This window comes from Urocitellus parryii, chromosome X, assembly GCF_045843805.1.
Source record: "Urocitellus parryii isolate mUroPar1 chromosome X, mUroPar1.hap1, whole genome shotgun sequence".
Lineage (NCBI taxonomy): Eukaryota > Metazoa > Chordata > Mammalia > Rodentia > Sciuridae > Urocitellus > Urocitellus parryii.
In genome coordinates this window covers 100,092,861-100,105,729 of record NC_135547.1, presented here as the reverse complement: position 1 = coordinate 100,105,729, position 12,869 = coordinate 100,092,861, and positions in this window count along the sequence as shown.

Here is a 12,869-nt window from a genome sequence, read left to right as displayed (position 1 = left end):
GACAGGGAACCCTGGGAGTTCACATACCCAGAGTATGGTCTAGAAGTAGGGACATAAGCTGTCAGCTTTGAGGACCCATTTTTCCATGGAGAGTGGCAAGGCCTTAGGAGTAGGAAGGTAAGGAGGCAGAATGGACAGTAGGAGTCCCATTTGTTCTGTCCTGCCTCCTTGGCTTTCAAGATGAACAAAGGGTGTAAAGCCAGCAGAAAGGCAATAAGAAGCTCAAGCTTTAGTCTCTTCCCGGTTCAACTAATGAGGATTCCATGGCTTTTCTCCCAACCTCCCACATTCCTCCCATTCCTTAGGAGTCTCCTTGCTCCATTGAAGAGTGGTATTTAATTAGTGAAATGTCTGGTAAAGAAAACGAAAACCACATCTGTACACAGAACTTTCCCCACTGCTTATTATTTAGCACTCCAATGGTGGCAAATAGAGCAAAGGCAGCTACTCTAGATCCAAACAGATACTTTTTCCATGAAGCAGTGAAGATTTCACCTTGCCAAAAATGTCTCCATCCTGTTTTAATTTAGCTAGCTGTTTTCTTTTTGATGTCAACGTTCTTAGTCAAGTTAAAACAGAAAACATATAGTTGTGCATCTGTCTAAATGAGGCCGAGTAAAACCACAACCATCTCGTCAGTCCTTCCTGTTTTGGCATTCTCTGTTTTTAAGAGGAACATTTGTTTTTGTACCTTCCCAAGCTTTTTCTTATATTCTGCTACTTCTTTCTATTCTTTCAGAACCCTCTGCCTAGCAGTTTTTAAAATATTATCTGCCAGTGTGCCCAACTGAAGCTGGTAAGGGTTTGGATTGTACAATATCCTTATTGCTAGTTATGAACAGGGTTATAGATGGTAAGTTTCTGATCTTGAATTGTCTAGAGAAAGTGGTTTCTAACACAGTAGATAAGAATAGTAGAAAAATACTAGCAAAACAGCCTAGTTCTTTATTTTTAACTAGCACAATAAACAATGTTGGGGGTGGGGCATTTTCTGGAATCTATTTTACTTTTCAATATCAATCTTAGTAGTGTTGATATGTGCACTTTTATCAACCAGCGTTCAGTTTGCAAGATGAAACTAGACATGATTCATTTGATGTTTTCAAAGGTAGAAACTAACTTTGTAGTTTTTTTCCCCCTTTTGAATACCATACTGCTGAGGTAAAGAATGTTGTAGCTTGTGGGTGAGCTCAATAGGGCCAATTAAAGCCTGACTACTCTTCCACCATGTTGAAATACCTGACAGAACTTGCTGTGTCCTTGGATAATGGCCTTTTTTTTTCTTCATGGCAGACATCTAATTGAGGAAATTTCCTGTTTGGTAGTCAAGGAAAGATAAAAACGAAAGTACTGCATTGTTGGTTCTGACCAAGGTTTTCAACTTTTTCCAGTTGTTCACATGCAATATTAATTTTAAGCACTGCTTTTAAAAAATTATATATATATATATATATATATATATATATATATATATATATAGTGAAAGAACATTTATATGTTCCAGAGTAGCCAAAGTATGTGCAGAATGCAAGGAGTGTAGTTAGTGTAGATTACTCATTCAAAAGAAGGTATAGTATTTTATGGTATCTAATTGACATTGCAGCTTGTAACTCATGGATGCTTTGGGAGTATAATTTGTTTCTGTTGTGCTAAGTACTTGTTGACAATTCCTTCATAGCTTAAGTGTTTGGAGGGAGAATGCCAGAAATATAGATGGTTAACCCTGGTGTTGAAGTCTGGGAGGAATCTCCAAAACCTAGTGGGTTTGCGAGCTAAAGAAAATGTCTGCTTCCTACAGCCATGTTGGCCCCATGTGGGAAAAGAGAGGTGCCAAGACAAGACTACCTAATTTAGGCTTTCCAAATTTACCACATTTCACCCTACCATCTCTGGGTTGGTATGAGTAAGGGAAGTAAGATATCATTTTTCCCTGGGATCAGGCTATGGTAACTTTTTCTCTGAGTGGAAAGGCAGCCAAAAATTTTAAATTGAAGCATATGAAATTGCCATTTTTGTAGGTCCCAAGTGGTTAAATAATACCTGATGTCAGCATTTAGGTGCCCGTCTTGTGAAGGTCCCATAAGGTTCTCTTCCATCACCTTATGATTGCCAACTCAGGATTGTCCTAATCTGGAGATAGAAAGGGTAAGGGAAAAAAAAGACCAAAGGGAAGGGACAATTATATAAAGGAGACAAATAGAGTGGAAGAAATGGGAAGAGACAAGAATGAAGTGAGAAAATGGAACAAGGGCAGAGAAACTGTGGCAAATCATATTTTCCAAACATGGCTGCCCTTATTTCTGGCCCTACACGCTCTTTCACAACTTTGCCAATTTCCATCAAGAGGTATAATCTGCATCTCCCCCCACCCCTTGAATTTAGATGGGTCATTGTGACTATGACTGCTTGGACTGCATGAATTTGGCTGGTACTTTCAAGGCCAGGCCATGAAAGGAGATATATCTTCCTCTTATATGAAATACACAGCCATCTCTTGAGATGCTGGCCCTTGGAACCCAGTTGCTATACTGGGAGGAAGCCCAAGTTACATGGAGAGACTACATCTAGGTATTCCAGCTGACAGCACAACTGAGGTCCCAGCTAACAGCCACCATCAACACCCAAACATGTGAGTGTGCCATCAAATGAATCCAGCTCCCAGCCTTTGAGCCACCCCAGCTGATGCCAAGTGGAGTAGAGACAAGCTGTCCCTGTTGAGCCCTGCCCAGATTTCAGATTTGTGTACAAAATATTTTCATTCTTTTAAACCACTAAGTGGTTTGTTACACAGTAATAGATAACTGAAACAGAGGCCTTTTTCCAAATTTCAGAGGATTGTCTGACTAAATGAAAACAATTCCAAGTAGAACAGAATTTATAGGAGGGGGTCTATTTTATCACATTTACCTGAATAGTCACTTATGATAAATATGTAGCTTTGGAAATATTCATCTGATGACTGATTCAGAGTACAAAAGGATTAGAAATAGTAGATGGCTGAAGAGATGCTGTAAATAACATATTATAGTTGTGTTAAAATTTATCAGAGTAAGGAGAAAAATGGTTCCCCCAAATATACCCATGTCCAACTCACCAGAACCTCTGAATATATTAATTTGCATGGTAAGGGGTAATTAAAGGTGCAGATGGAAATAAAGTCATCTGGCTTTCAGATGGGGCAAATCATTCTGAATTATCTGGATGGGCCCAATGTAATCACAAGACTCTTTAAAAGATGGAAGTAGAGGCAGGAGAGTCAGAGTCCTGGAGATGCAGCATGAGGAAAGCAACTTGTCATTGTTGGCTATGAAGATGGGAACAGGAGCCAGGAGCCAAGAAATGTAGGCAGCTTCTCCTCTTGCAGCTGGAAAAGGTCAGGAAACAGAATCTTCTTTGAATCCTCCAGAAGGCATGCAGCCCCACCAGTACCACCTTTTTAGCCGAGGGAGACCCATTTTGGACCTCTGACCTCCAGAACTGAAAGGTGATAATGCCATGTTGTTTTAAGTCCCTGACTTTGTGGGATTTTTGTACAGAAGCAATAGAAACTAAAATACATACTTTCTAGTGTATAGCCAGGAAATGAAAAGGTTACACACTCTTGGTACCTAATCTATTTGTTGCCTTTGGGTTGGTTAAAATAGAATTTCTAAGCACCCCCTGAAAATACTATCAAAAGGTTCTTTTTGTCTTTTTTCTTGAAAGAAAGTTGATTTTCCTTTTAGGCTTTAATATTGGTGACTGTGGCCCTGCATAATAAGACACTATTTATGGAGCTGCTATTATATTATTAAATAAGCTTGCTTCAAATATAGTGACATCATTTGTTATTGTATTTGTGCTTAAATTCTTACATTCATCATTTTTTCTTTCTTTCTTTCTTTCTTTCTTTCTTTCTTTCTTTCTTTCTTTCTTTCTTTCTTTCTTTCTTTTCTTTTTTTTTGGTAGTACTGAGTATTGAACCCAGGGACATTCTACCACTAAGCTACATCCCCAGACCCTTTGTACTTTATTTTAAGCTCCTCGATAAATTGCCCCAGTGTGATCCTCCTGCCTCAGCCTCCTGAGTAGCTGGGATTACAGGCATGTAATGCATCTGACCCTTCCTCTCCTTTTTGCTTCATCATCACTTCTTTCCCTTCCAAAGTATTTTGCATTTTTAATGTAGTGCTTCCTGTTTTATTATTATTTTTGCTTTGTATTTGCATATAATTACATGTACTAAAATACACAGATATTAAGTATACAGTTCATTAAATTTTGACAAGTGCATATAGCCATAATCAACATCTCAATCAAGATGCAGAACATAACCATCACCTTAGAAAGTTATTGCATCTTCACTTCTAATCTATGGCCCTCTTTGACCCCTCCACTCCAAAGCAAACACTATTCTGATTTCTACCCCCATGTAATTTGTTTTGAACTTGGTTGAAAACTTGCCTGTTTTTGAACTTGGTTGAAAGAGAATTACATAGTATGTACACTTTTGTGTCTGGCTCCTTTCACTCAACATTGTATTTCTGAGATTCACCCATTTTCCTGATTGAGTAGTCATTCCTTATTAATACTAAACAGTATTTGTTTGTATACATTTCTGTGATTTCTATTGTATGCATTTCTATCCATTGCCTTTTTGATGGGCATTGAGGTTGTTTTCATTTTATTTATTTATTTTGGCTATTATGAATAAAAGAACATTCTAGTACAATCCTCTTAAAAGACATAAATAATAAATGCATAGGAATGAGATTGCTAGTTCATAGGATAGGTATATATTTAATGTTATCAGAAGCTACTGGAAGTGTTTTCCAAAGTGACTGCCACATTTACTCTCTTGCCAACCGAATGTAGGAGAGATCCAGTTGTCCCAGGGCCTTTTTATTGACAATGTCCTCACAATTGGTACCTAACACTCTTATCTCTCATTGAATGGTGATGATTTAGTGTGAGAATGCAGCATAAAAGATTTGCAATGGAGAGAAGTGTATTAGATGTCAACTCCATGAACACAAAGGTCATACATAATAAGACAGGTGGTTGTGGCAAGGTGAAGTAGAGGGAAAGGTGGCACACAGTAGTGGAAGAAAAATCATGACTTGGAATCAAAGAGTCTGGTTTTAGCCCCAGTTCTGTCAATTTGTTCTGTTTCCTCAGGGAGTTAATTAGCTTCTTGGATCCTTAGTTTTCTCTTTTGCAAAATGGAGATATAACCATAAAGATTTAATATAAATAGTAAAAAACTATCCCTTAATGTGCACTTATGGGGTATACTTCCTTCCTGATAGGTTTGTTGCTAGGACTGGTGCAAATCTCATTTTTTTTTTCTCCAAAGGACCCAGAGAGAGACAGAGAGAGAATTTTAATATTTATTTTTATTTTTTTTAATATTTATTTATTTAGTTTTAGTTTTTTTCGGCAGACACAACATCTTTGTTTGTATGTGGTGCTGAGGATCGAACCCGGGCCGCATGCATGCCAGGAGAGCGCGCTACTGCTTGAGCCACATCCCCAGCCCGATATCCTTATTTTAAAGATAAGTAAATTATGTCAAAGATTTTTGTTTATGCTGGGGATAGTGGCACATACCTGTAATCCCAGAGACTGGGGAGACTGAGACAGGAGGATCATGAGTTCGAGGCCAGCCTGGGGCAAATTAGGCCCTGACCAATTTATCAAGACTCTGCCTCAAAATTAAAAAAAAAATAAAAATAAAAAGGGCTGGGGATGTGGCTCAGTGGTAAATTGCCCCAGGTTAAATCCCTGGTACAAGAAAAAAGATTGTTGTTTACCAATACCTAGTCTTCCCTTAGTTCCCCAAGTCTTTCTTACCTTGATCTTGATCACACCAGATAAACAGATAATTCTTAGCATTCCTTGCAGCTAGGAGTAAGCTTGGGACAATTTTTTTTTTTTTTTTTTGTACCAAGGACTGAACCCAGGGGCATTTAACCACTGAGCCACATCCCCAGCCTTTTTTTTTTTTTTAATATTAAGGGTCTTGCTGAGTTGGTTAGGGCCTTGATAAATAGCTGAAGCTGGCTTTGAACTCAAGATCCTGCCTCAGCCTCCCAAACCGCTGGGATTACAGGCATGCATCACCATGCCCCACAGTGACAAGGTTTTAATCAAAGAGCTCAGGTAAAAGTGTGATTTATGACTTCTAGATATCTTTAAAGGGTGAGAGAATCCCTTTTACTCCTTTCCCTTTCTTACTGGATGGAATGACTTGGAATGGCCGGAGCTCCAGCAACCACTGGACAATGAGATGTAGCAACATGTTGAGAATAGCAGAGAAACAAGAGAAGGAACTGGATTTCCAATTGTCATTATGAAGATTAAATTCTAACTTGCAAAATCTTAGAATAAGTATCTGCTAGTCGTTAATTAAATATGAGGGCCAAGGAAGGAAGAAGAAAAAGGAACTCTTTGAGAAAAGAGCTTTTTTTTTTTCTTTCACCTGACTTATTCTTTCAAGCTTTATAAAAACTCAGCAACCAAATTCTGATTTATTATTCAATCTGCGCATTTCCCAGGCCTCTTTCTTCCCTTTTTTCTTCTTTCATTCACTTCATTGCTTATTAATATATCCACCAATGAGAATCCACACTAGAAGTTTTAGATTCTTGTTGATAACTCTCTTAAAGACTTGTAAAGAGCTTAAGCTCAAATTCAAAGTATTCATTCCCGAATTTGGGCCTGCAGGGAGTGGAAAGGCCTCTAAAGGAAGAGACTGGTTCCCATCCCCCACTCCTCCCCACTGTGAAATTGGGAGGCAGAATAAACAGGAAGTGGGCTTTGAGGGGGAGGAGTGGCTGGAGAGACATTCCAAAACAGTCTGCACCTGCTTGACACAAACTCAGAAGGAACAAAGTTCTAAAACAAAGGCCCACTCCTCCTCTCCCTCCCCTCTTCCCTCTCTTTTTCCTTTCCAGGTCTGTGTTAAGGTGCTGTGATATCAACAAAAGAGCTTCCATGTGGTTCCAGGATTTTCCAGGCTCCTAACAAAGACCAAATGTGGACAACCTAGCAAAACTATGAGAGAGAATGGAGTTCCGAGGAGCTCTGTGAAGGCGCAGGAGAAAGCTTGCAGAAGTGAAGGAGGATTCATGGAAGTGATGCTTTACTCAGGAAAATGTTGGGGGTACCTACCATGTACCTGGCATTGGGCTATGTGCTGGTGATAATAGTAAACATTACATAGCCACTGCCCTCTGATGCTTATTATCCATACGAGGCTAAAAACAACTAAAAAGGCAATTAAAATATAGCTTAAGAAGTGCTAGATAGCTGGGTGCATGGTGCTGTGCTAGCTCACAGGGAGGACCCTAAATCAGGCCTGGGCATTAGGGAAAAATTTTGTGGACAAGATAACCTTTATGAAATTTTAGAGAACACCACAGATTGGCGATGGGGCTGGTATGGATCTCTGGGGCTATTTGAAAGCCTTGGATCTGCATGGGAAGAAAGTGAGAAATAACAAGAAACAATATCATGAAGAAAGTTTTTTTAAAAAACATGCTAAGGCTCTGCCTTCTGATATGAAGTGAGAGAATGATACACCACTTCTCTGTTCTTCCTGTCAAACATGCACAACCTAAATTTAATCATAAGGAAACATCAGGCAGATCCAAATGGAAGGACATTCTACAAAATATCTGACATATACTGTTTTTATCTTTATTTTTATTTGTTTATTTTTTTATGTGGTGCTGAGGATCGAACCCAGGCCTCACATGTGAGAGGCAAGCACTCTACCACTGAGCTGCAATCCAGCCTCCTGACCTATCCTTTTAATAAGTGTCAGGTTATGAAAGGTAACAATGGAGGAAACTATTCTAGGATAAAAGACACTTAGAGACTGCAAGTGTAATACTGGATACAGTGTGTGATACTGGAGCTGAAAATTTAACATATATGTGTATACGTATGTCTTTTGCCACAAAAGACACAATTTTCTTAATTGGACAAATCTGAATAAAATCAATATATTAAATAACTATATTGCACCAATGTTAATTTTATGATTATGATAATTTTAAGTTATTATTCTTATTCCTGGGAAGATATAACCTAAAGTACTTATGGGCAAAGGGTATTGTGTTTGCAATTTATATTCAAGTGATTCAGAAAGACAGAAGTAAAATGGTATATCTAGGCAAGGAGTATATAGAAAGATATTTTGTTTTATAGTTCCTGAAACTTCTCTGTAAATTATTATTTTTTTTTTAAGAGAGAGGGGAGAGGGGGAGAGAGAGAGAGAGAGAGAGAGAGAGAGAGAGAGAGAGAGAGTGAGAATTTTTTAATATTTATTTTTTAGTTTTCGGCGGACACAACATCTTTGTATGTGGTGCTGAGGATCAAACCCAGGCCGCACGCATGCCAGGCGAGCGCACTACCGCTTGAGCCACATCCCCAACCCTCTGTAAATTATTTTACAACAAAAAAGTTTCATTAAGTTGCTGAGAGTCTCACTAGGTTGCTGAGGCTGGCCTTGAATTTGCAATCCTCCTGCTGAGCCTCTCAATTCACTGGGATTACAGGCATATGCCACTGTGCCTGGCTCAAAACAATAAGTTTTAGCAAACCACCCTGCACACTTTGGACTTTATCTAAGAACAATAGGCAATGGTGGACCGTGAGAGGCTGTTATGCATTTGAATAATTGCCCCATTTGGTGGTTATTTGAATAACTCCCTCATTTGGTGGTGCAGTGAATAGTTCAATCCAGGGAGGACTCATTGCCAATTTGGAGGCTCTTGTAATAATGCAGATGAGAAATGATGGTGGCCTTAAATAAAGTGGTGGCAGTAGAGAAGGAGAGAAGTGAATAGATAAATGAAATATTTAGAAAGTAGGAATCAGAGGACCTGATGAGATGTTATAGAGATTACAAAGTGAAGGAGTAAAGGAGTGAAGGGTGACCCTTGGTAGTCTTCCTTTCGTGTCTGAGTAGATTTAGGTCTGAAGTAGCACCAGAGGCAAAGGAACACGCTAAATTTAAAGAGAAAGATGATTTTGGTTTTACACAATACCTCCAAGTTAGCTTCAGCTAGTAAGTTGATAACAACTGCAACCTTCCAAGTTGTCCAGGCCCCAAATTTTGGAGATGCCCTTGATTCCTCAATTTTTCTTACCATCCATATATCAGGAAATCTCATTGGCTCTGCTTTTAGAAAATACCAAATATGTGACACTCTTTTCCACCCCCATTTATCCATGTTTGTTGAGGTCCCCATGATGTTGCCTTTGGATTACTGCAGTAGCTTCCTAACAAGTGTGGCTGCATCTATGCTTTCCCTCTCCAGTGGCCTGATGGATGTCACCAAAATGAAGGTCACCTGTCACTCATCTGATCTAACCCTGAAATGACTCCTCCTATTTCTTCCGGAGGTCATTCAAGATCCTGCAAAGAATGACTTCCAGTACTTCTCTGATCTCATCTTGCATTCTTCTCCTTGGTCACTCTGTAACAGTCACTTTGATGCTCCTTAAACTTTCCAGGTATGCCTTAGCTCTGTGGTTCTTTCTCTTGCTGCCCTCTCTTCTGGAACATTCTTTCTCTATATCTCAATGTAACAGAAAAATCAGAAACAAAAAAGACTTAAATGAAACATAATCATTTCTCACTCTTGCATAAAAGGAAACATGAAGGTAAGGCATCCAGAAATACTGTCCTGTCCCTTCAGTGTCCATGAAGCACAAGGCTCAGATGTTTCTGCTCCATTGCCTGATTGTCCCTCCTTAAGAATACTTCATGATTCAAGGTGGATGCCAGAGTTCCAAATATCGAATATCTTGTTGGTTTCCAGCTTGCAGCAGGAAGGCAGGCAGAAAGAAGCAGAGGAGTACTAAGTGGTTGCTTTCAACTGAGTCATTTCCATTATAAGCAACAATGCCAGTCCTTCTACATATAATTCTGTGTATAGATCTTTGGTTACAATTTACTCACAACTTACAACTTGAAGGCTTCAGAAACACTTTGGCTTTTACATTAACAGACTATATTTAGTTGCTAAGAAGGCTGGAAAATGCAGTTGTTTCTTTTAGGTGGCAACAAGCCCAGCTAAAAATTAAAGTTTTGTTACTAAGGAGAAAAGAGAGAATAGAATGGCTATTGGCGTCTGTAGCTAACACTCTTTGCTGCAGACCATTTCTTTCTGATGTTAATGATCTCACCGTTCCCCTTATCCTCTGCCAGCATGACCACAGTGCCTGGTGCCACACAGCAAGATGTGGGAGATGGGTGGTGGGGAGCCCAGGTTTTGAGTCACACTGATGAGACACTAGAAAGTAACTACAGGCTGGGAAAGAGAGTGTGGGAATCCTGGACATAGGAAAGGGGAGGAGAAATATATGCAGGAATCTGGGTTCTGGTCCTTGGTGAATCCAAAAGTAAACTGAAGCTCAGAGTCTTCCTGCTGGTGTTTATCCTTGTTCTCTTTCATTTTTAACCATAAACACTCAGGGTGGTCTCTGTGTGATCTGGCATGACAATTCCTAGTTGTTCTACTGAGTCTGGGTGTGAAATGTGACCTTGTTGAGTTTCTCATATTTCCATTCTTTGTTCATGTTCATTGCAGGGCAGGACAATTGGTAATGCCTTCTTTCCAAGCAAGTACAACTTGTAGGAAGGAGCCCAAATGTCAATTAGGCTTTGCTACAAAGAGGTAAAAAGAACTTTCAATTACAGTAAATTGCAATAATATATTTTCTGAGGTATTAACTTCTTAGGGGCATGAACGTGTATTAAAATCATCAAAATCATCTATTTTAATAAACTAGTAGAATTCAGGGGCTGCAGGAGTTAAAAAATTTAAACCTAGAATTTGACATGTTCACAGATATTTTTAACAAACAAGGCAGGCGAAATGTCCATATTACAATATGTTCCCTAGGAAAAAAAATCTTTAGGGATATCTAATATTTTCCAATCACTAGGTCTCTGTGCCTGAGTAACAGGAGACATTTTTTTTTATTATTATTTTTTAAATGATTGGTTTGTGGTTTTGTGTACATTTAAAAATGAACATGAAACACTGCCCTCAAATCCAAAGCAGGTCATATAGCCAAGGGATGACAAATATTGCTCAATGAGGAGGCTGCTGACATGTAAATGCTTTTGTGTGACACAAGTGGTACAGCCTGTGGCACTGTAGTGGTGGCATGTGTGTTGGAGGTGGGGGGAGCATTTGCTTACACCAACTCCTGAGTTACCAAGAAACTCTGTTCTAACTTGGCACAAATCAAAGTTCTTTTGAGGAGGTGTAGTGTGCTTGAATAATTTCCTATTCTGATGTAGGGATGATGACTAAGCAGGAGGCCCCTGTGTTTGCTTTGTTAAGAAAACAGGGCACAATAATCAGATCCTAGCCAACACAAATGACTTGTTCTGTTTGTCTTTCTTTCTTTCTTTCTTTCTTTCTTTCTTTCTTTCTTTCTTTCTTTCTTTCTTTCTTTCTTTCTTTCCTTCCTTCCTTCCTTCCTTCCTTCCTTCCTTCCTTCCTTCCTTCCTTCCTTCCTTCCTTCCTTTCTTTTTCTTCTCTCTCTCTCTTTGGTACTGAGGATTGAACCCAGGGGTGCTTTACCATTGAGCTACCTCTCCAGCCCTTTTTATTTTGAGACAGGGCCTTGCTAAGTTGCTGAGTTTGGCCTTGAACTTGAAATCTTCTTGCCTTAGTTTCCTGAGTTTCTGGAATTACAGGAATGCTCTACTGTGCCTGGATACAAATGATTTGTTGTAACACATCCAACTCATATGGAGATTTACTATGCAAATGCTTATTTTGAGGAAGACTGGGGGAAGGATAGGGATCTTTTAGGTGTGAAACACAGTGAAATGAAGATTGTTCTAAAAGTTTAAGCCAACAATGATGTGGGCCCTTGGCAAAGCATTTAAATGTATGTTGAGTATTTAGCAAAAGGGAAAGGTAGAGGATGGGGTTTCAGATACTGAATCATGAAGAAATGGAGACTAAGATGAGATACATGGTCAGCATAGACAGCAACACTCATGATGGTAGAGAGACTGCTCGGATCCCAGGATAGCTAGGCAGGACAGTCCTGCTGAGGAGGAGAGGGGCCGAGTCACAACACAAAGTTAGAGAACCAAGGTCTGTGAGACTGGAGGAGGGGAGCGAGTCACTGTCACCAGCATTAATCTGAAAGATGCCTTTCACAAAGGAAGAAGTAAAGAGCTTCATATCTTTTTTTTTTTTTTTGGTAAGATCAAACACATTCCTATCTCAGCAAGCTAAATCTTTCCCCAAAGATGTGTTTGTAATTCTGTAGGAACAGCCTAATTCTATGATGTAACACCTGGTATGAATTCTAACCTTTTCTTGATAAAGGTCAATTTCTCACCAACAATTCTTTTCTTATTGAGACAGAGATCTGATGATCATTCCAAGATAAAATAACTGTCTACTCTTGTTGATTCAAAGAAAACATTTCTTCTTTTGATTGAGAAAATGAATTTTATCTCAAAGTGTAAGTTCTTATTTGTAGTAAAAATTTCCCTTTCAAGATGAGCCCATGATGCTGCGTATTTGTGGATATCATGTCTTCATAGGTCATGGCAACATGAGCATGATTGTTATATAAGAAAGAAGCCCTTTGATTAGATTTTATTCCTTGACTCAGGTAATTATGTAATTTTTACGTCTGTGGTGAGGCAATTTATTTATTTTGTCCATTTTAACAACGTAATTACCTCTAATCATTTTGTACACCGTGGTTTTTGAAATATGGTTCATCCATGTTTGCAGCTATTCTATTTAGATTTTGCTCAATTCAAAAGGATAGTGTCTTCTGATTTTGAACATGAACATTAAAAAATGCAGAAAAATAAGCCACTGTGCTATTTGACT